This window comes from Chiloscyllium punctatum, chromosome 35 (assembly GCF_047496795.1).
Source record: "Chiloscyllium punctatum isolate Juve2018m chromosome 35, sChiPun1.3, whole genome shotgun sequence".
NCBI classification, from domain to species: domain Eukaryota; kingdom Metazoa; phylum Chordata; class Chondrichthyes; order Orectolobiformes; family Hemiscylliidae; genus Chiloscyllium; species Chiloscyllium punctatum.
The window spans coordinates 39,100,031-39,125,218 of record NC_092773.1 but is presented as its reverse complement, the minus strand read 5'-3'; positions in this window follow the sequence as shown (position 1 = coordinate 39,125,218).

Here is a 25,188-nt window from a genome sequence, read left to right as displayed (position 1 = left end):
TCAGCATCCTCCCTCTCTTCATCCCAGGCCTACTTCTCTCCATCACCTTCCTTTTCTTTCCCCTCCCTCTCACTCGTCCTCTCCTTGTCTCTCCACCCTCGCTCTGTCTCTTCTCTCCCTCAGTCTCCCCCTCTCTCAATCCCACGGCTGTCTCTCTCAACAATCTCTGTGGCCCTCTCTGTCTCCAAACTGCTCTGTCTCTCTTGTTGTCTTTCTCTCCACCATCTCTCCCTCGTCCCTCCCTATCTCACGCTGTACCGCTCCCTCTCTGTCCCCTTCCTCGCTCTTTCCTCCTCACTCTCTCTGCCACCGTCCAATCTCACTTTCAACCTCCCTTTCTCTTTCTTCCTCCCCCTCTCTCAATGCCCCTCTTGCTCCTCTGTCTCCTCCCCTCTCACCCTTTCCGTTTGCTCCTCTCTGTCTCCATTTCTAGTCCTCCCTCTCTCTCTTCTACTCTGTCCTGTCTGCCTCTTTCTCCCTCATCCTTCCCTGTCTCTTTCTGCCCCATCACCCCTCTCTCTGTCTCTCCACTTCTCTCTCTCTTCCCCCAGCTTTCCTCTCCCTCTTTCTCTCCCTCCTCACATCACTCCCTCAACACACTCAAACCCTTTCGCTCCGTCTCTCCCCGCTCCCACTATCTTTGTCTCCCACTCCCTCTCTTCTCTCTGACCCAGCTCGCTCTCTATCTCTGCTGCTCTCTGGATCGCTGTTTCCTCTCCATCTCTGCCTCCCCCTCCTCTCTGTCTCTCCCTAGAACTCAAATCGATTTACCCACCCATCTCTTTTACTCCTCACATTCATTTCTGTCATTCCCCATTTCTGTTTTCAAATCCCTCTCTCCCTAACTAAACCATATCCCTCTCTCCCTCACCCTTACTCTCTTTCTCTCGCCTCTTCACTCTCTCTCTCCCCGCGCTCTCTCGCTGGATCTCCACTTTCCCCGCACTCTGTCTCTCCCCAAATTCTCTCTCCTGCCTCCCTTGCCCTCCCTGTCTCCCCTCCCTCTATCTATCCTCGTCCCTCTCTCCCTCACATATCGCTTTCCCCCCTCTCTCCCCCTTCCATTTTTGCAACCACCGCCTTGCTCCTCCTCACCTTTTGCCTTCATCCCTCCTGCGCTCTCTCTCAACACATTCTCTGGCGGTCGTTCACTCCACCCCACTCTCTCTCGGGCTCTCATACCTCTTCCCTTTCTTTATGTGCTTATACCTCTCTCTCCCATCCTCCCGCCCTCTCTCTCAACTATTTTCCCTCTCTCTCCCCCACCTCTCTGTCACTATGTACAGATCTCTCACTCTTTATCTCACACCATGACTCTGTTTCGTCGTTCCTGTCAATCTCTCACTCCGCCCTCTCACTGTCTCTCCCACAAAACTCTCTTTCCCTCTTCCTTGCTCTTTCTCTCCTCCTTCTCTTTCGCCCTCCTCCCCCTGTCTCTTGCTTTCAGTTCCCTCCTCTCTATCTTTCTTATACCCTTCTCTCCCATGCTGCCACACTTTCTCTCACGTCTTCCATTTCTCTCTCTTCCCTTTACTCATTCTCCGCTGTACCTCTGTCTAGCTCTAACTCTCCCACAGTCCTTATTTCTCTCGTTATCCCTCGACACCTTTCTATTACACCAGTCTCTCTCGTTCTGTCTCTCACAAATCCCCCTCCATATTCCTCCTTCCTCATTATATGTCTTCCTCATTCAATCGGTCTCCCAACATCTTTATCTCTCTTACCGTCCCTCACGCTCTCACTCTCCTGCTCTCCCTCTCAATCTCTGCCTTTCCTCACTCTCTTCCCACTGTCTCCCCACTCTCTCGCTCTGTCCCTTCCCCCATCCGTCTAGTCTCCCATTCCTCCCATTCCTCTTCTCCTCCACCCTGAATCTCTCTCTCCCCTCCCTCTTTCTCTTCCCAATCTCTCCTCACCGCGCTCTCTCTTCTTTCTCTCTCTCTCACTCGGTCTTCTCCTCTCCCTCTCCATCTCTCCCTCAACCCGTCTGTCTCTCCCTTTCCAACTCAGTTCCCACTCCCTAACCGCCGCCATCTCCCTTCTCTGTCTATCTCTCCCTCTCATTCCACCACCTGTCTCTCTTCTCATCTGCATTTTTCTTGCGCTACATCCCTCCCTCTCGATCTCTTACTCTCGCTCATTCCCCATCACACTGGCTCTCTCCCCATGTCTCTCTAGAATACACACCCTCCACATTCTTTACCTTTCCCGCCTCCCACACTCTACATCGTCTCTCTCTCCCTCTCATTCCCTCACTCTTGCACTTACGCTCCTCTCTTAAAAACTGTCTCTCTCTCCACCCTCTCTCTCCACACCTCTCTTTATCTCCCCCCTCTGTCTGTCTGTATGTCTGTCTCTCTCACTTTCACCTCAGTCTCCCTTTCACCTGCCTCCCTCTATCTAACTGCATAGCACTCTCTTCCCTCACTCTCTTCCTACCGCTGTCGTTCTACCCACCTCTGTCTTTTCACTCGCCGTTCTCTCTCCCCGCCTCCCTCTCTCCACACCACATCCTCTCTGCTACCTCTATTCCTGTCTCTCACCTCCCACTCTCTCCCCCTCAGCCCCTTACCCACTTTCTCTCCTCCTCACTTCAGCCTGGAGCGTCCTTTTAACTTTATTTCTTTCCCTCTCTTTTCCATCTCTCTCCCACTCTGGCCCCTACTTCTCCCTCTTCTCCTCCCATTTCTCAATTCCTTACCCCTCCACCTTCCTCGCTCCCTCTCTCTCCTTTTTCTTCTCTTCTACTCTCTCCCCTTTCCGTCCCACAATCATTCTCCGCCTCCCTTCCCACTCTCTCTCTCCACTTCCGTACGTCTCTGTTCTTCCTCACTCTCTCTCTCTCCTGTCGCTATCTCTCTCACACCCACCCCGCCGCTCGCGGACTCCTGTCCTCTTCAATCTCTGTCTTCTCGTTCACGGTCTCTCCCACTCACTCTACCTCCGCTTACTCTTCACCACAAATTTCTCTCCCTCTTCCTTCTCCTCCCTCTCTCTCCCCTTTCTAGCTCTCCTCTCACACTCTTTACCACGCCCCAATCCCTCACTCTCCCTACTCCCTCTCACACTATCTCTCGCCTGCCCCTTCATCTCTCTCTCTCCCCTCCCTCCCTCTCTCCCTCTAATTTATCACTCTCTTCCATTTCCCTCCCTTTCTCCCTCCCTCTCCATCTCTCCCAAGCCTTCCTCTTTCTGCCGCCTTCTCTCTCCCCTCTCTCTACGTCCTCCCACTTTCTCTTCCCAATCCAACCTCTCACCCCGCAGCATTTCCCTCTTTTCCCTTCTCTCCCACACTGTTTCCGTGCCTGTCTCCACTCTCCACAAATCGATCCCTCCCTCCACCCATATTTTCTCTCCAATGCTCTACCAACATCACACACTTCCACCCGCCACTCTCCCAACCCCAACTCTCTCCCATCTCTCTCTTATCCTGTCCCTCTCTCTCTCTCGCTCTCTCACCTTCCGTCCCTCTCACAGACAGAGAAGAGTGCATTCCGGTGGAGAAACTGTGGCATGTAAGACAGAAAAGAGACAGATTTGAAGACGGCAAGTGAAAGGGAGAGAGGAAGAGAAAGAGAGATTGTGCAGAGAGAGAGGGAGAATTAAGGTGTAAGAAACGGGGAAGGGAGAGAACGAGTGATCCAGCGAGAGAGAGACAGGGTTAGACAGAGAGAGAGAGAGACAGGCGGACTTTGTTGAGTAGAGATGGGATAACGGGGTCGATAGATGATCTGTGTCGTAGTCCGTGTAATGCTGTGGGTAGCCAGTGGTGATAGCAAGGACTGGGTGATTTAAACTCAACTCCTGAGATCAGGCCCAATCCCCTCTTCTTCCCTGAAGATCAGTTCAGTTTAGTCAACACAAAGTCAAACATCAATATTGTTCACTCTGCTGCTCGGCGCTTCTTAATGAAGGCTTTTATTGTTTACAAATTCATGTGATCGATACAGTAAGTGGGATGGTTCCTTTCATAACTGGCCCCTGGGCAGAGAGAGATATTGAAGTGTGTCCCAGTAACCCTGCTGTGCGATAAGGTTGGACAAACCAGCCTGTTACCATAGCAACGTACCAATTCATCACTGAAATGTTGAACTGAAATTCGAAAATCCAGGATGGGTTGATTAATGAGTGAATTTGATCCATTGATAAATTTGGGTAAGGGGGTACTTCAGCACGTTCTTTAACTGCTTTCTGAACTTAGACTGTGTCAAGGCATAAATCGCGGTGTGTGTGCAGCAACTGAGGAGCTGCAGCATGGAGCCCAATTCACGCACAAAGTGTTGTGGGTGTACAGGGATATCTACAATATACCACAGTCGGTACCACACAGAATACACCATTAACATTGACCATAACAGAATGAAATTGGCTGAGATAACAATCAGTAAAATCATGGATTTCTTTCGATTTCTCATTTCTGTGTCAGAACAATGGTCCACATTTGTGTGAGCCCGGAGTCTTCTGCGGGCTTCGCTGGTCACTGCAATGTATCTGACGGTGAAAACATTGAGCAACACAATCAGGAAAAATGGCAGAGTCGGGGTGAGAATATTATGGACGAACTCAGTTGTGATCCAGACAAGGGAGTCATAAACACCGAATGCTGCCACACAAAACCAGGGTGTGTGCCCCAGCTGATACCGAGTTGAGAGCATAAAATACCAGAAAATATTCTTTAAACAACTCAGTACAGTCACTGTTCCCAGAACCACAGCCGCTGTGTTCTCACTGCAATATTTATTTTTCAGATTCTGGCAACAAATGGGCACAAATCGATCAAAAGTGAAAGTGACGGTGAACCAGACAGAACAGTCAGTAGCTGCATAAAGCAGGACGGCATGACTATTACACACGGGTATGGACTCCAGGAAATAAAACTTTTCTTTATAAACAATGGGGATGTGTCTCATTATAAGGTCGAGGATAATGACCAGTAGATCCGCCACTGCCATGGCCCCTAGGTATCGTCTGACACATGGAGACAATTCACAATCTTTATAAAGCAGAACGTAGATGGTCACTACATTAACTGTGAGGAAGACAAACAAACACATTATACATTAGTCTGGAGACAAAGTGACCAGTTTGACAGAGGGCCCAGTGAAATTTCCAAATGTGTCACCGCATTTAGAGATTTATGAAAATAATTTGAGGTCGAATAACAATACGGAAAGTCTGAATTGCTGGCAAAAATACATCGTCAAACACAAAATACCCTCCCTCCCCAAACACACAGAGACACATCCATAACAACAGGCGTTTTCTGGAATATTCCCACACAATCAATCACTCGAAAGCAGACACAAGTCACTTCCTTCCAGTTCCGAATATGGTGAGTGAAAACATTTCTGTTCTGCATGCTCTCACGAAGCTCCTTGAAGACAAATGGTGTTCCGAAAATTCTGTCTTTTTAGCTAAATTGTGGGTAAGAGTATTAAACACTTTAACTGCCTGAGGGTACTTCAGAACATTATCTCCTTCTCCCTGGAACGGGATCTCTTCCCTCGAGATCTTATCGTTTGCTCAATTCACTGAAGTCCAGCCCTTCACAAGTAATGTCAGGGACAAAATGTTCCAGGGAACGTCAGCAACACAATGACGGGTTTAGAATATGATGGGGAATGTCAGTTTTCGAATGTTTAGTACAGAATGTTCCAGGAAATGACAGTTGTAGAATGTTGGTTACAAAATATTCCAGCGAATGTCAGTTATGCAATGTTGGGTAGAGAATGTTCCGGGGAATTTCAGTGATAGAATATCGGGAGCAGGATATTCCTGGCAATGGCAGTTGTACAACGTTCTTCACAGACTTTTCTGGGATAATTCCTTTGTACAATGTTGAGAACAGAATGTTCTGGGTAATGTCACTTGTACAATGTCCGGAACATCATGTTCCAGGAAATCTTCTGAAGGTATAGCAGCACAATAACCAACCTTTCCCTCCGCTATCTTGATGACTTTATCGGCGCCGCACAGTTCATAAACTTCACCATCATATTGCACCCCGACCGCAAATTCACTTGCACCATCTCAGACACCTTTCCCCACTCCCTTCCTGGACCTCTCCAACTCCATCAATGATCACAGACTCAACTTTGCATCTTGTAGCTCACTGACACCCACAGCTCCCTGGAATATACACTCACCCACCCTGCCTCCTGTAAAACGCCATCTCTTATTCTGAATTCCTTCACTTCCGCAGCGTCTGCTCCCAGGATGACCGATTCCAACAAGAAATTCCCAGACGGCCTCCTTCTTCAAAGATCAAATTTTCCTCTCGAAAAAGGTGGATAATGCTTTCCAGCGCATCGCCTCTATAACTCTCCACTCTTGAAAACCCAAACTCCCTCTCCCTCCAAAACAATGTCAGAGTACCATCCACCGCAACAAACAGCAGACAACACGCATCATCCTTCGCCGCTTCTTCCACCTACAGTCGGACACCACCATCAGGGATATATTTCCCTGCCCATAACAATCAGGTTTCCGGAGAGACCATTTCCTCTGCTGCTCCTTTGTCAGGTTCCTCCGCTCCCCACCCCCACTCCCTCACCAGCCTACCCACCACTCCTGGCACCTTCAAATGCCACCACAGGAAGTGCAAAACCGATAGCAATATTTCCCCCGAACCTCTGCCCAAGGCCCAAAACGATCATTTCACATCTGGTATAAATTTACTTGCAGCTCCACACATTTGTGCCCGTCGATCCCGATGTGGACTCCTCGACATTTGGGAGACAGGATGCCAACTTATGGACCGTTTCAGATAATATCTCTGGGACAAAAGGATCAACTAACCCAACCGCCCAATGGCTTTAAACTACAAATCTCCCTCGGTTGGCATGGTGGCTCAGTGGTTATCATTGCTGCCTCACGGTGGCAGGGACCATGGTTCAATTCCAGCTTTCAGTGACTCCCTGAATGCGGGTTTCCCCCAGGTGTTTCGGTTTTCTCCCACAACCCGAAGATGTGCAGGTTCGGTTAATTGGCCGTGTTAATTTGCCAGGAGTTTTCAGGGATGTGCAGGCATGCTGCAGTAGTCAGTTCTAAATATCGCTTACAGGAATGGGTTTCCATGGGGTCCGGTGCGGAGTGATGGTGTGGACTTGTTGGGCCGACGACCTGTTTCCACACTGTAGGAATTCAAAGTCAAACTGCCCCACACTATCAAGGATATGCAGTTCCTTGGCCTCCTCCACCGCCAAAATTTGAGCACCCGACACCTGGAGAAAGAACTCTTCACATTCCACCTTGGGAAGAGATGTACATGTTTTTGCAAATGAAAGGACTGATTTGGGATAGTCGAAATGGGTTTGTGCGTGGGAAATCATGTCTCATTAACATGATCGAGTTTTTTTTTGGTGCAGTACCAAAGGGGATTCTTGAGGAAAGAGCGTTAATCAGTCTTGTCTAGCAAGGTTTGCCGTGGCACAGTGTGTGGTATTGAGGTGTACCGTTGCCTGATGGCTGGACAGTTTGCTTGAACAATGATCTTTTAAAGGTTTTGCAATTGATTAAAGGCAAGAAGTGAAGATACAGGGAATATCTTGTCGAGATGCTCATCGTCATCGACAATATATTGCAGACTGCAAAGTACATGGCATGGTCCCTCCACTCCCGGGATGTACTGGATGACAAAGTGGACACTATCAGTCATATCCTGTATCTGTTTTTGAAGGGACCATCACAGTTTTCCATTGCGGCATACCAGAACCTGTGATCAGTATCACGTCCAGCTCTTATGTCGGCTTCCTCCAGCTCCTTCAGTTGTTCGCCACTTTCCTCCTCACCTGTACAGTTCTGAGTGTGCATACGGCTTGCCCGTAGGGCATGCCTTTTTAAATTTATGTTTAAAATAGTAGCTAGAGAAGTACGACATCTTGTGGTGATCCATAGGCCTGCTGTAGAGTGAGGTACTGAGTTGTTCGTCCTTGAGAAAGATGTTTGTGTCGAAGAATGATGTTGATTCTAAACAGTAGGACGTGTTAAAGGTGTGGTGGGATGGAACTTGTTTTCCCGCAATGTAGTTGATTCAGGCCCTCCTCACCATGTGTTCAGATGGATAAAGTGTCGTCTATGGATCTGGTGTGTCTCGTTGATGGGAGGCCCTGTGCAGCATTACGTCTTTTTCGACATTGTGCAAGACCATTTCGCATTTTGGACTGTAAACGTGGTCCCATGCCGCTCTATGTGTCTGGATGAAGGATTGGCTGTCGAAGGTTTAGATGCTCTGTTCGAAGGTGAAGCGAATTGTTTGTAGGATTTCACTGGGAGATTAGGACTTTTTGGTTTTGAGTACTGAGTCTATTTCAGCTATATCGTTGTCAAGGAGGATGCTGGTGCAGATGGCCAAAACATAAATTATGACGAAGAATGTTCTTCGTTTGGGTAGTCTGTGGGTGTGAAGTTACTATAGCAAATCTGTCGTGTTGCAAAAGAAGCTGGCGCCCCCCTGTACCGTCGGTTTCAAGATGGGCTCGACATAGTCGGAGACGTTCTCACAAAGAATGCTATTAAATGATACGATGGGAAATCTCGGTGTTTGGGATTTGCGCATCTTTAGAAAGCAGTCGAAGTTGCCGAAGTGAGACGTTTGGGGCAAAAAAGTGTGTCGTGTACTCAGGACGACTACATCAACAATCTTGATCATTCTTTTGACTTCACGAGTATATTCTTTCATCTTAGGCTGAAAGTTGATTTTAGTGTTCCTGGTTGAAAGAAATTCTGGAGTTTACATGGTAAAAAATCAAAACCGGCATTCTGACTGATGAAAGACTTTACAACAATCTCGTTTGTTCATTCAACTTCTCAATCCTGCTAAAATGAAACAGAAAGACGCTGTGGAGCCTCTTGACTCAGGGATAACGAATCAGGAGGAGGCCATTCAGCCTCTAAATAAATTTGCACGGTATCAGGAGAGCATTCGTTGACTCCAGGCAGTTAAAAATGAAGAAGAAGAGGGCATTCAGCCTCGTGAGTCTATTACACAGGAGCAGTGGGGTGCCATTCGGCCAATTGAGTATTTTGCAGTCGAGCGAAATGAGAACCTTCAGCCTCTCAAGTGCGTTAAACAGGAAAGTGAAGAGGCATTCAACCTCTCGTGTGTGGTACAGACGAAAATCACTCAGCCATTGGCCTTTCGACTGGGTCAGACACGAACAGGTAGAGAACATCAGGATCTCATGCCTGTTACAAAGGAAGAGGAGGAGCCCATTAACGCTTTGGTTCTATTGCAAGCAGCAGTCGGTGGCCGGTAAGACACTTCCGTCTTTTATACAGGAACTGGATGAAGACGTTTACAAATACATAGCAGGAGGAAATTCAACGTCACGATCCTATTGTGCATGTACAGGAGGAAGCTGTTCAGCCTCTCGAGCTATTTACATAGGTAGAGAATGAGGGTATTCGGCTTATATAGTCTGTTATAACGGCTCAAAATACGGCCATTCAAACCCTCGGGTATACAACTCAGGAACAAGAGGAGGTCATTCAGCCTCTCGAGCCTTGTATAGAACACGATAGCAAGTTATTAGTACCACAGGCCTGGACTGAAAGGACTGCAAGAGTGAATTCAATTGCAAAATACGACACATGGAAATATTAGGGATTCATCAACGTATTGGTTGACACATAACAAAAAGCAAGGATGTCATTCAGACGCTTAAAAATGTTCTCTGAAACCAGGAACAAGCATTATACCCTCTGGAGATTAAAGAGTGTGAAAAGGTGGAGATCTTGCTGCCACTCAATGCCATTGCACAGGAGCAGCAGGAGACGATTTATTTTCTCAAACTTAGTTGAATCAGCGGAAGTGTATACTTGAACGATTTTAACTTAATTCATAAGGAAACGTAGAGAACATTCATCCTTGCAAATGTGACCCCAGCGCAAGAACAGGTCAGTCAGGTCACAATGTTATCTTCCAACGTGTGATGATGCTCCTTCAACAAGGTTCTTCTTTTTCCAGAGAAGTCATGAACGCAGCTTTGCCAAGCTGTCTGTTTGGGAGTGTTTTAGGGTCAATGTGAGTATAGCAAAAACATACTTCATCAGGCATCGAACATTCAGGTAGTCTTTTTTCAAACAAAAAAACTAATACACTTGTATACTGAAATGTGAGTTGACAGGTCTCTCAGCTCAGCTTCTATGGCATGGTTTATTCTGGGGTTTAGCAGTCTGGCTGCTCACTGAAGGGAGTCAGTCCGTATTGATGCTGCTTGTCTCAATGAAGCAAATCCATCCCGACTATTTCTCTCTGAGATCTCTCCTGTAAGAGCCTGTGTTGTTTTTTTTTCATTTTTTTCCCAAGGGTTGATAATGGGGATTATTGCAATTGCTAGGAACGGCATCATTAAACTGAGTTAAAATGTTGAGTTTTCAGATTTTCAGTCATTTTATATTCGACTCTCTTTTGTTGGTGTTCCATTGCATCATGCTGTAAATTAATCATTTTCTGTTTTGCACAAAATGCTTTAACCAACTGCATCATGCCAGGAATATGCACTGCACACCCGCTTAGAACAATTCGCAAAATTAGGGTCTGGGAATTCTTGAAATGTTTTGAGCGGGTCTTACCCGGGCCATTAACAGAAACAAGAGAACTGTTTGCGTGTGGCAAATATACGAATACGCGAATAATGTCCATGAGGAGGTTTTATTCTGGTCCTTGACCTTGCTCCACTATTCAAGAAGTGAATGGAGGAAATTTTTGTCGTGTCAGTTCCACATTTCTCCACTCCCACAGCGATTACAATTGACCCGAGTGAAAGCCTCGGCCTCAGGAATATTCAGTGTTGTTTTCACCGTTCTCTACCAAGTGTGTTTCAAACATTCATAACCTTCCGGGAGAGGAACAAGTCGTCATCTCCAAGTTAAATGGAAAATCCTTTTTTTCCCCCCTTCAAGTGACACATAGGTCGAGTCTCAGTCTCAGTATTAATTGCTGCTGCATTTTGGGAAAGAAAATCTTTGCAGGACTTATACACGTAATGGTAATGACCGAGGGAGTGTTGCTGAACCAAGAAACCTTGGACAGCTGGTTCATAACTCCTTGAAAGTGGAGTCGAAGGTAGAGGGGATAGTGAGGATGGTGTTTGATATGCTTTGTTTTGTCAGTCAGAGTATTGAGCACAGCAGTTGGGACTTGAAAAATCTTCAGGGCTTATGCCTGAAACGTCGATTTTCCTGCTCCTCAGATGCTGCCTGGCCTGCTGTGTTTGCCCAGCACCACATTTTTCAACTCTGGTACTCTAGCATCTGCAGTCCTCACTTTCTTACAGGAGTAAGACTTACATGTTGCGCGTGTGCAGGACATTGGTTAGGCTACTGTTGGAATATTGCGTGCAATTCTAGTCTCCTTACTATTGGAAAGACGTTGCAAAACTTGAAAGGGTTCAGAAAGCATTTACAAGGACGTTGCCAGAGTTGGAGGATATGAGCTACAGGGAGAGGCTGAACAGACTGGAGTTCTACTCTCTGGAGCGTCGGAGGCTGAGGGGTGACCTTATAGTTGTTCAAAAAATTATGAGGGGTGTGGATTGGGTAATTAAACAAAGTCTTTTCCTGGGATCGTAGATTCCAGACCCAGAGGGCATGGGTTTAGGAGGAGAGGGCAAAGAGATAAAAGAGACCTAAGGCTCAACTTTTTTCACGCAGAGGGTGGTATGTGTATGGAATGAGCTGCCAGAGCATGAGGTATAATTGCAACATTGAAGGGACATTTGGATGGGTTTATGAATAGGAAGGATTTGGAGCGATATGGGCCGAATGGTGGCAGATGGGACTAGATTGGTTTGGGATATCTAATCGGCATGGACCGGTTGGACCGAAGTGCCTGTTTCCATGCTGTACATTTCTGTGACTCTATCACTAATTGGGAACAAGTATTACATTTAGAAAGTGTTGCTTTGGCTGTACAGTATTTCTGTGAGCTCTCATGCAGGGCATATTACACAATTGTGTTTCCACTTTGATGACGCTAAATTATTGTATTGGCAACAGCTCAGCAATGTTTCACTTGACTGACTCCAATGACTGAAGTGAGGAATAGATAAACAGTTTGATCCAAAACGCATTTGGGGTTTATAAGAATGAAAAATGATATTCTTTCAACATGGTCCCGAAGCCGATAACAATAGAGTAGGGTATGCAGCGCCAATACCGTGTTATGGAACATCAGGATGAGTCTAATTAACCTGCTCATTATTTATATAACACAGGAAATATTAGAGGCCACAAACAAAAGATCAGAAAAATGGAGAAATAAATTACAGGACTTAGTGTAACAGATTGTGCTAAAGCGTCTATTCCCATCAGTTCAGACACTGGAAGTGTTGCTCCACCTTCCTGATGGTCTGTTCACTGATGTTCCCAGTGGCCCCTTCGCTCTCAGTACACACAGGAAATTTTGACGTTGTTGAGGGCGGTGGCAAGTGGTGACACGGGAGGTTGTTTTGATTTGTGCATCAAAGGGTTTTTCTTTATCCGAGATGCCATCATTTATTTCTAAGTGGAGGCCCGAAGATGGGAACGGCTGACTGATTCACACGAAAAAGATTGTGGCTGCTGCCCGGACATATTGTATTCATCAAATTGATTGCTGTGCATTGTCACTGTCCAACAATAATAGCGTGAGAGTTCCTTCCTCAATCACACCACATTGATATGGGGCCATGCGAAACCTTGCACAGGTTTGCAAATCCCACTAAACTTGGAAACAAAGTATACATTCGGCAGTTCCCTCCTGAGGGAGCACCAACTGATATAAATGTCCTTCATCACATGATTAATACGTCATCTTTGACGTACTGGAAAATGAGGGTATGCACCGTCTCCTACCTGGGAAGTTCAGGATCATGGATGATGAATAATTCTGTGATCTTAACAAAACTGGAACCATGTCCTACCCCTGGTGTGAAGCTGCAGGTTGCATTGAAGGAATTGACGCTAGTCTGCGTTCAGGGTCACCTCACACAATGTTCACACTTCGGTGTAGTTAGTAATCTGAACTTGGCAAACTCTTATATCTGAACTGGTCAGAGTAACCCCTCCAGTGCAACATATCGTGCAATCTATCTGCATATTTGTACTCCTTGTGAAACGTTTACAGTTTCTGATTAACCATTTTCTGGGAAAACCCGATTTGGTCGGTGCACACTCCTCATTCCTATACCTCACTCACCCCTTACATGCACTCACTCCGTGGTTGTACAGCTTTCCCTCTGATGCCTCTGCTCCATTTGTTGTTTGCGGTGAATTCCCAGATGCTATCACTACTGTCCCTATGCTCTGCCCTGAGTATGGTCAGCAAACCCTCAGGTATAGGCGAATGTCTGAAGCAGTTCACAGTGCAAACTCTAGCAAAACATTCCCTATATTTCCACTAATGTTTCAATACCAGGAGTCGGTCAGAAGGTGCTCCGTGTAAAGTTAGATGCCTCGTCCTTTACAAAGAATGACCGAGAAGCTTCCTCGTGTTCCTGACTGCACGATCGGCTGAGAGGGACAAGCACAGGCATGCAGTTGACAGACACAGACAAAGTTTCAAAGACGTGAGACAAAGCTACAGAAACTTCCTTGCTGAAGATGCTAAACACATGGGAAACACGAGGAAGTGTGTCAACAGCCTGAAACGCACCATTGCATTGTTTCTGATCTTCACAACTCCAGTACTCAATGTAAAAATGAGTCAAAAGCCAAGCCAAAGTAAAGATGCAGAGGGATATTCACAATGAAGACGCATATAGACAATTCACCAATCGATTATTTGTTGTGGTAAATTAGGAAAGGAGACAGGGAAGTAAGAATAACTGAGGAAGTGAAGCCGTTGAAGGGTGACAATCACAAGAATGCAAAATTGAATAAAAACATTGCACGATCAGTTGAAATGGTCCGTTACGTCAAGTTCTCAAAAGTCCTTATAGAAATACCACAGACGCCATCAAGAAGGCAGGTTAAACTTAATAACTGGCAGGGTTTTGGACAAGTGAAAGAGATTGAGTGAGGGTTGTTTCATTGATTGATTTAATGACAGCCAAGCATATGCAGCGTTTGACACCATGCCAATGCTTTGATCAGTTAACAGGACTATCTAGCCAGCATGTGGAGTATTGGAAGTCTTTGCCAGTGGTTTGCAATCATACTTTCAAATAATGACTGCCAAGCTGGGAAAATTTGTAACCCATACTGCAGGCGCCACTATATAGAGCTCATGAACATTTATGTATCTATATCTGCACTGCACCCATTCAAGGCAGAAGAAAGAGAGAGAGAGAGAGAGAGGGAGAGACTGTGTGTGTGAGTGTGTGTGTGTGTGTCTGTGTGTGTGTGTGTGTGTATATGTGCGCGTGCCCGCGAGTGTGTGTAGCGTGTGATGGATTGGTTAGATGTGAAAGTCATTGTTTGAAAGAAAACACACATGTAAGAAATCAGTTTAAACTTAACAACTGGCAGGGTTTTGGACAAGCGAAAGAGATCGAGTGAGGGTTGTTTCATTGATAGATTGAAAGACTTGCTTCGGAATATTAAAAGAAGGGCATTGTCCGTCTGAAAAATAATATAACTACATCAGTGTGGACTGTAATGACAGATTGATGGGATTTTTTTGTGAGTTTGAAGTAATGCATCAATATTCTTTCTGCAGATTTAGAATTGGGAATGTTAACAACAGCAGATTGAATGGTATCGTGAATCGTGAGCCCTTCCTGAAGGAGGGCTCATGCCCGAAACGTCGATTCTCCTGCTCCTTGAATGCTGCCTGACCTGCTGCGCTTTTCCAGCAACACATTTTCAGCTCTGATCTCCAGCATCTGCAGTCCTCACTTTCTCCATCGTGAATCTGTATTTCGTACCTCATATTTCGAATAACAGATGGTTTCAGCCAGTGACATATAGTCTGGATGTGTCAGTAGTTAAAATTTTTATTGGTTACGACATAGTGTCAGAATTCAGCTCATGGCAAACGGATCATCACACATGTGATTCATCTGTTTCAGCCTCAGATAGTGCCCAGACATTAGATGAAGTCAGACGGAGAAAGTTAGGTTTGTAATAAAAAAGAAGAGAGTGAACTCAGTGCTCCAAATATTTAAATGACCGTAATACAATGAATCGTGGTTTACAGCTGAAACAAGACACTTCCAGGAACGAAGCGGAAAAGAGTAATTGAACAAAGTCACTGATGCTGTTCGAACTGGTTTGTGAAGTGGACACCTGGTTTCAAAGTATCAGAATGATAATAACATTGGCAAGCAGAGTAGAGGATCTGAAAATAACTGGAATGCAGTTGAACATGATTTGTCGAAGTAATACGTGGACACCGAGATTCACCAGGAACATCAACGATAGCCTGGACAGGGCAGTAAACATTTTGAAACATTTAAAGTCGACATTTCAGCTACACTGCTAATGACATCTGCTATTACGTAGAAAGAAACCAATTATTCCTGGATAATCTCCTATGCATTGTTGCAACATTCCAGTCCGATATTCTTAGATTATGTTCCGTCCTTCCTCTCCATCTCCAGTTGCCAGAGGATTTGGACTGATTAAGAGAAGCAAATCTGTTAATAATCTTTAACAAAACTGAATTCGGGAAAGCAGAGGTGACGTTCTTGGGACATAACATTGGTCAAGGTCGGTTGACTCCAAGGAATGCAAAGAAGAAGGCCATCGAGAAATTTCCACGCCCAAACTCAAAGAAAGTGTTACTTTGATTTTTGGGACTCAACGGAATCTTTCGAACCTTTGCTCAAAACATCAGCAGAGTCGGGACACTATTACCAGATGTGTTGAAGGAGAACAGAAAATTTCGTCGGACAGAATAATGCCAGGAGGCATTCGACAGTTTAAAAACAGTATTAACCACCGAAATACATCAATTTGTTTGAAAGCCTTTAAGTTTGCCGTCGATGTTAGTGACTTAGGAGTTAGAGCAGTATTGCTACAGAAAGTTGATGCTGGAATTGAACTGTCAATACGTTATTTCTACAAAAAACCTCAACACCCAGCAGAGGAAATACTCAACGGTGGAAAACAGGCAATGAGTTTGGTACTGGCCTTAAAATGTCTTAACGTTTATGTAACAAACAGTGTGTCGGAGACGGATGTGTCCACAGACTACAATCTGCTTAGATTCTTAGAACGCTTTAAAAACAATAATACGAGAGCATTTCGTTGATGCCTTATATTATAAACGTTTAGTTACAAATCGTACATCTTGCGGGTTGTACGAATATAACACTAGATGCATTATCGCGCATTTTACTGATACATTATGGATGGGATTAGGGTCTATTCAATGTTTTATGTGTACGTTGGAAGAAGTTAAGATGAACTTTGACTAAACTCATATGTATATCATGGTAATATCATTCAGGAAAAAAAAATATTCGGACTTCTTTTCGTTATGATGGAAAGTGTTATGAATTTGGAGGTGTGTACTGTACTTTAAGGAGAGTGAAAGCTGGCACAGTCGACGAAAAGCACAGCGTGCACTGAAACATTAAAGATGTATGATATGGTTCTGAAACAAATTGTTGAGCGTAGTTGATATGTTACACAACAAATTCAAATCCAGCCAGAGAGTATAAATTATGCTCCAAGATACACAACTGTGAATGAATTTGAATATTACTGTTTTAATGACAACAAACCAACGAGCCCGTTCGATATTATTGGCTTTTAAAATCAGGCATTTTGGATCGTTCAATAGAGCGGCAAAGAGCACAAACAGACTGTGTCCGCGGAACGACTCTCTGAAAGGTAAGTGTTCATATGAAATCTGTGAAGCAGAAGACCGACGAAAATGAGACAGGAAAATCTGTCGAGCAAGACACAAAGGGACGACCGAAAGCGAGCTGGGTATGAATGTTGATTTTTTTTTGTTAAAATTTATCGGAGTGGAGAACTTTCTTGCTTCATAATATTGTTGCAGTTTGGGAGGTAGATAAATATACCAAAGGAGGTTTACAATGTTGTAACCATTTTTAACTTGGAGTTAAAGAATAAATTATTACTTTTTCTTTAATTCGTGGGATTTCGGTATTTCTTTGTCACTCAATCTTTGACAGATTACGTGGCGAGGTGAGCTTTGCTGTGTGTCTTATTTAAATTAACCAAAGAGTTTACGCTGAGTCGTAGTACTATTGATAATTGCCCCTTGTCAAATAATTTCAAAAACTTGCGGCATCATTCAGAGCATTGAGACTGCTGTTGAGAAATAGGGAGAAGCAATTTTGTATCTATGTGCCTGGCAGAGAAAGATTGCAGAAGGCCATTCAGCCCAAACTATCCTGTTACCATTTGAAGAGGTGGAATTATGGAATGTTGGTAGGTTTTGCAAAGTTACTTGCTCAATCCACCGTGTTACGGCAACTGTACGAGGTTTTACTGTGAGGACAACTGGAGTACATTGTGCTGTTTATGTTTCTGTAACTGAGAAGGGAGCAATCTCCATCAGATGATTTTAATGCCTGCTCATTGTCTACGGATTGTTGTGTTCGTCAATGTATTCAGATCTGTTGAAGGGGAGAGGTGGAGATGTGTCAGCCTCTCTATTGTGTTGCAGGGACAGGAAGAGATCATTCACCTTCTGGAGCATATAACTGGCACACAGGAGAAAGTCATTCCACCTCTCGAGCCTGTTATACGGGAACTGAAGGAGGCCATTCAACCTCGTGATTCTATTAAACCGATACAGGCTTAGATTGACAGGCCTCTGCAGTTTGTAACAGTGCAACACGAGAAGGGTATTCATCCTTTCGACTCTTACACTCAGTAGGAGGAAGTGGATATTCATCCTCTGACATCTCGATAGAATGAGAGAATGCACACAGGGACTGCTGTTCACTATAGTATACACAGGTGCAAATGTCCACTGTGGGAAGGATGCTAATGTTCTTCGGAAGGATAGAAACTTATATAGCAGGGGCCTGCGACCCTGAATTGTATCTCCAGTATTCAAGAGGCTGAGAGTAGCGAAGGCATGAATAAAGCTTGAACGTGGCAGGAGTTTACTGGCAGGTGGGAAGGTGGTTGGAAGTGCGACTAGTTCAACGGTAGGTACATCTGTAATAAGGTCGTGAACCTGCAGCATGGATTGGTACCTGAGAGTTCGATGGTGTGGTCACTTCCGAGATATGGATAGAGCAGGAACAGGAATACCTGTTGCAGTTTCCAGGATTTCGATGTTTCAGTCAGAACAGGGCAGATGGTCAATGAGGAGGAGGCGTGGCACTGTTAATTAAGGACAGTATTACAGTGGAAGAAAGGACATTTGATGAGCAATCGTTCATCGAGATGTTGTGGACTGTGGTTAGAAACAAGATAGGAGAGGTCACCTTGTTGGGCGTTTTCTATCGGCCTCCGCAAAGTTTGCAGACATGTAGAGTAAATAATTGCAAAGATGATGCTGGATAGGAACTGAAGTACAATGGTGGTTGTAGCCGGGTAATTGAACTTTCCAATTAATGATCGGAAAGGCTGATGTTCGAGCTCCTTCGATCGGTAAGGTTTTGTCCAATGTGTGCATGAGGGTTTCCTGACAATGTATGTATATAGGCCAACAAGAAGCGAGGACACATTGGATCTGGCACCGAGTAATGCATCGGGCCAGGTGTTAGATTGGGAGGTACGGGAGCACTGTGGTGATAGTGACCAAAATTCGGTTACGTGCACTTTAGCGATTGAAGGGATAGGGATTAATGATTTTTTTTTCTGGGGGCGAGGCAATCATGATGTGAATTGCAAGATGGAGGATGCATAGGATGGGAAAGGAACTTGCAGAGGATGGGCACAACTGAAATGTTGAGCTTGTTCAAGGAATAGCAATTGCGAGTCATTGATAAGTATGTTCCTGTCAGATAGGGAAGAAGTGGTGGACCGTGCGAACCGCGGGGCACTAAAGAAGTTGAATCTCTTGTCATACGAAGAAGGACGTTCATGTAAAAGTGAAACCAGAAGGCTCAGTTACGGCTCTTGAGTGTTACAAGTTAGCCAAGAAGGATCTAATGAGACAGCTAAGAAGAGCCAAGAGGAGACATGAGATGTAGATGGCAGGTAGCCTTAAGGAAAATCCTAAAGCTTTCTGTCGATATGTCGGTTAAAAAAAAAGCCGAAGTGACATTTTAGGGACTATCAAGGAAAGTAATGAAACTTTGTGAGTGGTGTCTGAAGAGTTATAAGAGGCGATAAATGAATATTTTTCGTTAGTATACAAGCAGTAAGAGGCAATGTATGTTGTCAATGAGAATACTGAAGCACAGACAATTAGACTAGATCGGATTGAAGTTCATAAGGATGAGGCGTTAGCGACTCTGGAGCGTGTGACAATAAATAATCCCCCATGCCAAATGGGACTTTACTTCGGAGTTTCTGCGAAGCTGTGGGGAGGGGGGAGATTGTAGAGCCTTTGGATTTAAGCATTATGCAATAAATATCGGCAGGAATAGTGCCAGATGCCGGGGAATAGCGAATACTGTCCCCTTGTTCAAGAAGGGGAGTAAAGGCAGCCCTGGTAATGATAAACCAGTGAGGCTGACTTCATTTGGGGGTAAATTCTTGGAAAGGATCATATATGATAGGATTTATAGTCACCTAGAAATGAATCATTTGGTTAGGGAGAACCAACACCGTTTTGTGAAGGGTAGGTGGTGCCTTACAAAACTTCTTGAGTTATTTGAGAGGGTTACCAAACAGTCGGATTAGCGTAAAGCAGTTGATACGGTATATGTGGATTTCGGTAAAGCGTTTGATAAGTTTCAGCATGTTAGGCTATTTCATAAAGTACAGAGACATGTGATTGAGGATCAGTTAACGATTGGGATCGGAAATTGACTAACTGATTGGAAATGTTTATCCTGGAGTTAAGTTACTTGTGGTGGACTGCACAGATCTGTTTTGTTGCCACAGCTGTTCGTCATTTCTGATAACTGGCGTGGTTGAGGGTGTGGAAGGATGGTTTATGAAATTTTTATATGGCTCTCAGTTCGGTGGAGTTGTGAACAATGCGGAAGGATGTTGCAGCTTGCAGAGGGACATAGATAGGACGCAGAGCTGGCACCAGAAATTGTTAAATTGAGACAAATGTGGAAGAGTATAAGTTTTTCAATTTGGAAGCAGAACAGGAATTTACAGCTCGAAGCTAATATTAAGATTCTTGGTCCTGAAAATGAGCAGAGAGAATTCTGTGTCCATATGCACAGATCCCTAAACGTTTCCATCTAGACTGATAACGTTGTTCAGAAGTTGTATGATGTGTTCGATTTTTCTTGTAGAATGATTGAGTTTCGGAGCTATGATGACATATCTCAACTGTACAAGCTCTGGTTGCGGTCTCATTTGCATTATTGCGTATAATATATTGTCACTGCATTATGGGAAGGACATCGAAACATTGGAAATGGTGCAGAGGAGATTAAGCAGGATGTTGCCTGGCATGGAGATATGGTCTTATGAGGAAAGGCTGAAGGAATTGAGGGTCTTTTCGTTGGAGAGAAGAAAATGATACGGTGACAACAGACAAGATGATGAGTGGATTGGATAGCGTGAAGAGGTTTTCCCTCGGATCATGATGGCTGGAACGAGGGGCATAGCTTTAATTGAGGGATGACAGAGTAGTAAGGGCGTGGAATGCCCTCCCTTCAACAAGAGTAGCCTCGACAAATTAACAGGTATTTGAATGGTGATCGGATAAATGTACAGATGAAAATGGGATAGTGTTGGTTCGATGGGTTTCAGATCGTTTACAAACGTCGGTGCAACATTGAGGGCTGGAGGGCCTGTACTACGCTGTATTGGTTGATGTGGTATGTTCTGTTTTATATAATTACACTGCGGTCTCCTTGTCAACATGTGAGACCTTGGGACAAGATTTGCAGAGCTTAGCTTCAAATCTCACAGTAAAAGGAGAACGAGAATATCTTTCAACCTATACACACATTTCAATTCATGGCTGAACATTCTTTCAATGGACTTTGTATGTCCGTTAATGCGATTAACTGTGGGAATAGAAAAATTAAGGAACTGCAGTCACACTTTAAGTCCATTGAACGTGCTCCTGAATTCAATAAAATGATGGCAGACCCCTTAGCTTCATACAGTACTCCTCTTCTCTTCCCATCTGTTAAGTTTCGATAGATCTATCGACTTGACTCTACTTTATTTTCAGTATCTTGGTTCCACAGTCTTATGTGGCAGATAATTCCTTATGTTCACCCGTCTTTGAGTGAAGCCATTTTTTATCAGCTAAATGCAAAGTTATCTGCTCATATCCAAGTCTGTGACCTCTGGTTTTTTTTTTGTTTTCTCGCCAGGGAAATCATGACCCTTGCTTCCATTCTAACTCATCCTGACAAAGTTTTAAATGTTGATTAAGATCTCGCATTTTCCTGATCCTCATCGAATACAGGTCCAGTCGGCCCAAATGTCGTCTCATTGAACGAAACCGTCATCACAAAGATCAGACTGATAATATTTAGCTGTCTTCCTCCAGAGGAAATGCATTCTTTATTAGATCAGGGAACCATCACTGCCACAATACTGTAGAACATTGAAATTAGTTCACACCCGTACATTACCAGCTCGATAACCTTAATCTTGAACATGATTATTTTTGAAATCATTATCGTCACCCCACTTATCTTGCAGTGTTGTTTTCAATAAGTAATACACTATGACATTCAGATCCATTTTCAAAATTGTGTCTATCCACTTGGCGGTCTCTGTATACAGATTGACGCACCAACGTTATTTTCAATATTGACTTCTAGCTTCAGCACTCACTGACCTGCATGGACCTCAAAGGTCTGCGCAGAACAAAATGAAAGAAAGGGACATAAGAAGCTGTAGATCCATAATATTCAACAAATCACTTTGCAAATATTCCACTTCAGTGCTTTGTATGCCGAAAAAAATGCACAATGCCAGATGTCTCCTAATTGATCTGTACCTGCCATACACTTGCACATTGACTCCACTTGGCCAGAGCATTCTCCTGACCATTGACAAACCCAGTTTTTAGCTGTCAGTAGACTTGGACATATTGCATTTGATTTCCTCAAACATTTGTTTGATAAGCTTTATGAATAGTGCGTGTTCAAGGACTGATCGCTGCCGTATGACCAAGTGCAGTATACTCCAAAAACCATTTTCTTACATGCCTTCAATATCCATGACTCCACGTGCTTTTACTTATCACACACAGCTTGTAACTACATCAAATATCTTTGAAAATCCAAATATATTGTCACCATTGATTCGCCATAATGCATTTACCAATTGGTTTCTCAAATATGATTCTGATATCATAAATCGTCCTTGAATTTGTCTGCCCCGGTTAATTTCAGACCCAATAATTTCCCAAAACAGTTTCGTTACTGACTTCATTGCATTATCTTTTTTTTCAACAAACTTGGTATCTTACTATTTCTGGAAAGATTCATTTTAAATGTTTTCTTCTGCGAAGACAAAACTGAAGTAGTTGCATCATAGTTCTACAATTTCATTGTTTTCCATTCTCTATGCTCCAGTTTTATACTTAAGGAAGCTGCACTTGTTTGCTCTTCCGGTCCTCATTGGTATTCATTCAGAAGGTATTAAAGTTCATTCGTATAACTATTGTTAATGTACTCTCCAGAAACTCAATAATTCCCGTCTTAAAAGGCTAAATGATTGTCCTTCTAATGTTATACAATCATAGATGTATGGATACCATATTGACAGATATACAGCACGATCTGCATTAGTCCTACTTGCCATTGTGACGGCAGCAGCCGTGAATGTTTTAACACTTCAAATGTACACATAATTACGTTTTAATGGTGTGAGACGACCCACAACAATTATTATCTCAGGAAGTGAATTGCAGAAGCTAACACCCTCTGCGTGAATTACTATCATCAAATTATCTTTAAATCCCAATTTCAAAATGATTCTTCCCTGTTCTTGGACCTTTGACTAAAAGCAACAACTGCTGTCTATCCACCCTGTCGATGTTCCTCATAATCTTATAGGTCTGAATCACGTCCCCATTAGCCTTCCCTGCTCGAAAGTACACAAGTCTAGAGTGTGGTACTGGATAAGCACAGCAGGTAAGGCAGAATCAGAGAAGCAGGAGAGTCGATATTTTGGGCAAACGTCCTTCATGAGAAAGGACTTCATCAGCCTCCATCAGGCTTTTGCGTGAAAGGACGACTCTCCTGCTCCTCGGATGCTGTCTGACCTACTGTGCTTTTCCAGCATCTGCATTACTCACTTTTTGCAAAGTCCAAATCGGAGCTTATCCAGTCACTCTTCATAACTGATATGCTCCACCCCTTCGAAGATCCTGATAAATCTCGTCTGCACCCGCTCCAGTGCAATTGGACATATCGTGTATGTTGGTGCCCAGAACTGGACATTGTATTTCATCTGTGTCATAACCATCTCCTGTGCAACTCATTTAATCTATTGCTCTATGAATTAAGGATCCGCCTATGGTGCCGGATGCCTTCTTAACCTGCCCAGTTACATTTTGGGATATGTGGAGAAGCACCTTCTGAGCTTCCTGTTGTTCTGCCATTAAGTGAACACTCCCCTGTCTGATTCCTTCTTACAAAGGTCATCAACTCATTTTTATCAGGTTTCAATTCCACCTGCCATTGATCTGCCGATGTGATCATCCCATCTATGGCTCCCTGAAAAAGAAGATATACCTGCTTACTGCCAACCACCCGGCAAATTATTGTGACAAACACAAACTTAGTTATCACACTGCCCATTCCCCCTCCCATTCACATCTATATCATTGATAAATACCATAATTATTCAGGGCCACAACACTGACCCTTGCAGTACCCATTGGTCGCAGGTATGCAGTCATACAAACAACCATCTATTACCATTGTTAATGTACTGTTCATACTGGATGCGACTTGCGAGGTCACGAATTGGTCCGTCCAGTCCTCTGGTTATTCTATTTCACTTGATGTTCTTCAGAAATAGCTGAATATTCTCCCTAATTTTGCCTGTGAGCAGGTTTCCATGCCTCCATGTTAGTCAATCCCCTCCGAATTTCCTTCTCATTGCAATTTTACATTTCGACACCCAATCCCACCATGATTTAACTTAAATGTCGAGTAAACAGCCAAAAAAGCATTTGGGTAATTTCCACCATGCCATACGTTTTGCGAATTTTCTAATCTTCAGTGTAATCACTACTCATTCTTTGAAACTGAAGAGTCCAAGTTTCCTCACCACACAATCTTGCCATCTGAAGGATTTATCTTTCCGTTGCACTTTCGCTGTGTATATGATAGTCTTTCTCAGATTGGGGCACTAAAAAGGTACTCATGGTGCAATCGCAATTACAGTCGGTGTAACTCCTTCATAATGTATTTACATCCATGTTCTGATTCCCAAACATGAGGGCAAACTTAATTTTAACTTTCTGCTTACTTGAATTCCTCTAAATACTCTTTGCGTTAATTTCAATTATAAATTCATTGCAGGAGTTCTTGTGGGAAGCCTTCTCGAAATTCAAATATACCACTTCCATTAGCTCTCCGTAAGCTTTGTTGCAAGAAGCAAATTCAAACAATTCTGAAGTTTGTCAAGAATAATTTCTCTTCAAAAATTCATGCTGTTTCTCTCCAAAGTTTGTAATAATGTCTAAATATCCAACACCATGTCATATCTCGTAAATTCCGACAATTTCTCAGGAGATGTCAAGTTAATTGGAGTTTTCCACATTATCTCTTCTTCTCTTTGTAAACGGTGGATGACGTTTACCATATTCCATTAGACAGCTTGGCTGCCGGCCTTTGCAAAATGTATTGGAATCTCAAATGCAGTCATTGACAGTGCAACTAATATCTCTATTGTTTATTTTTCTAACATGTTGGCAACAAGTACACCTGGTCCGTCAGACTTAACAATCGTCAAGCCAGCTATATCTTGATACTTATATAAATTAACTGTACCTCTTTTCTGTCCACAAGCCCCATACGAACACATGGTAATTCTCAGAGATTTTCTGGACGTTTCTTCATGAAGACAAGTGCAAGGTTTCTCTACCATGTCCCTATTATCCACAATAAGTTCTGCAATCCTGCTTACAACTTTCCACATTTGACCTTGGTTCTATGTTGTTAAATGTTGAAATATAGATCGGAGGTTTAGGCAGCCTTTGTGCTTCGTGTTCGTTTACACTCA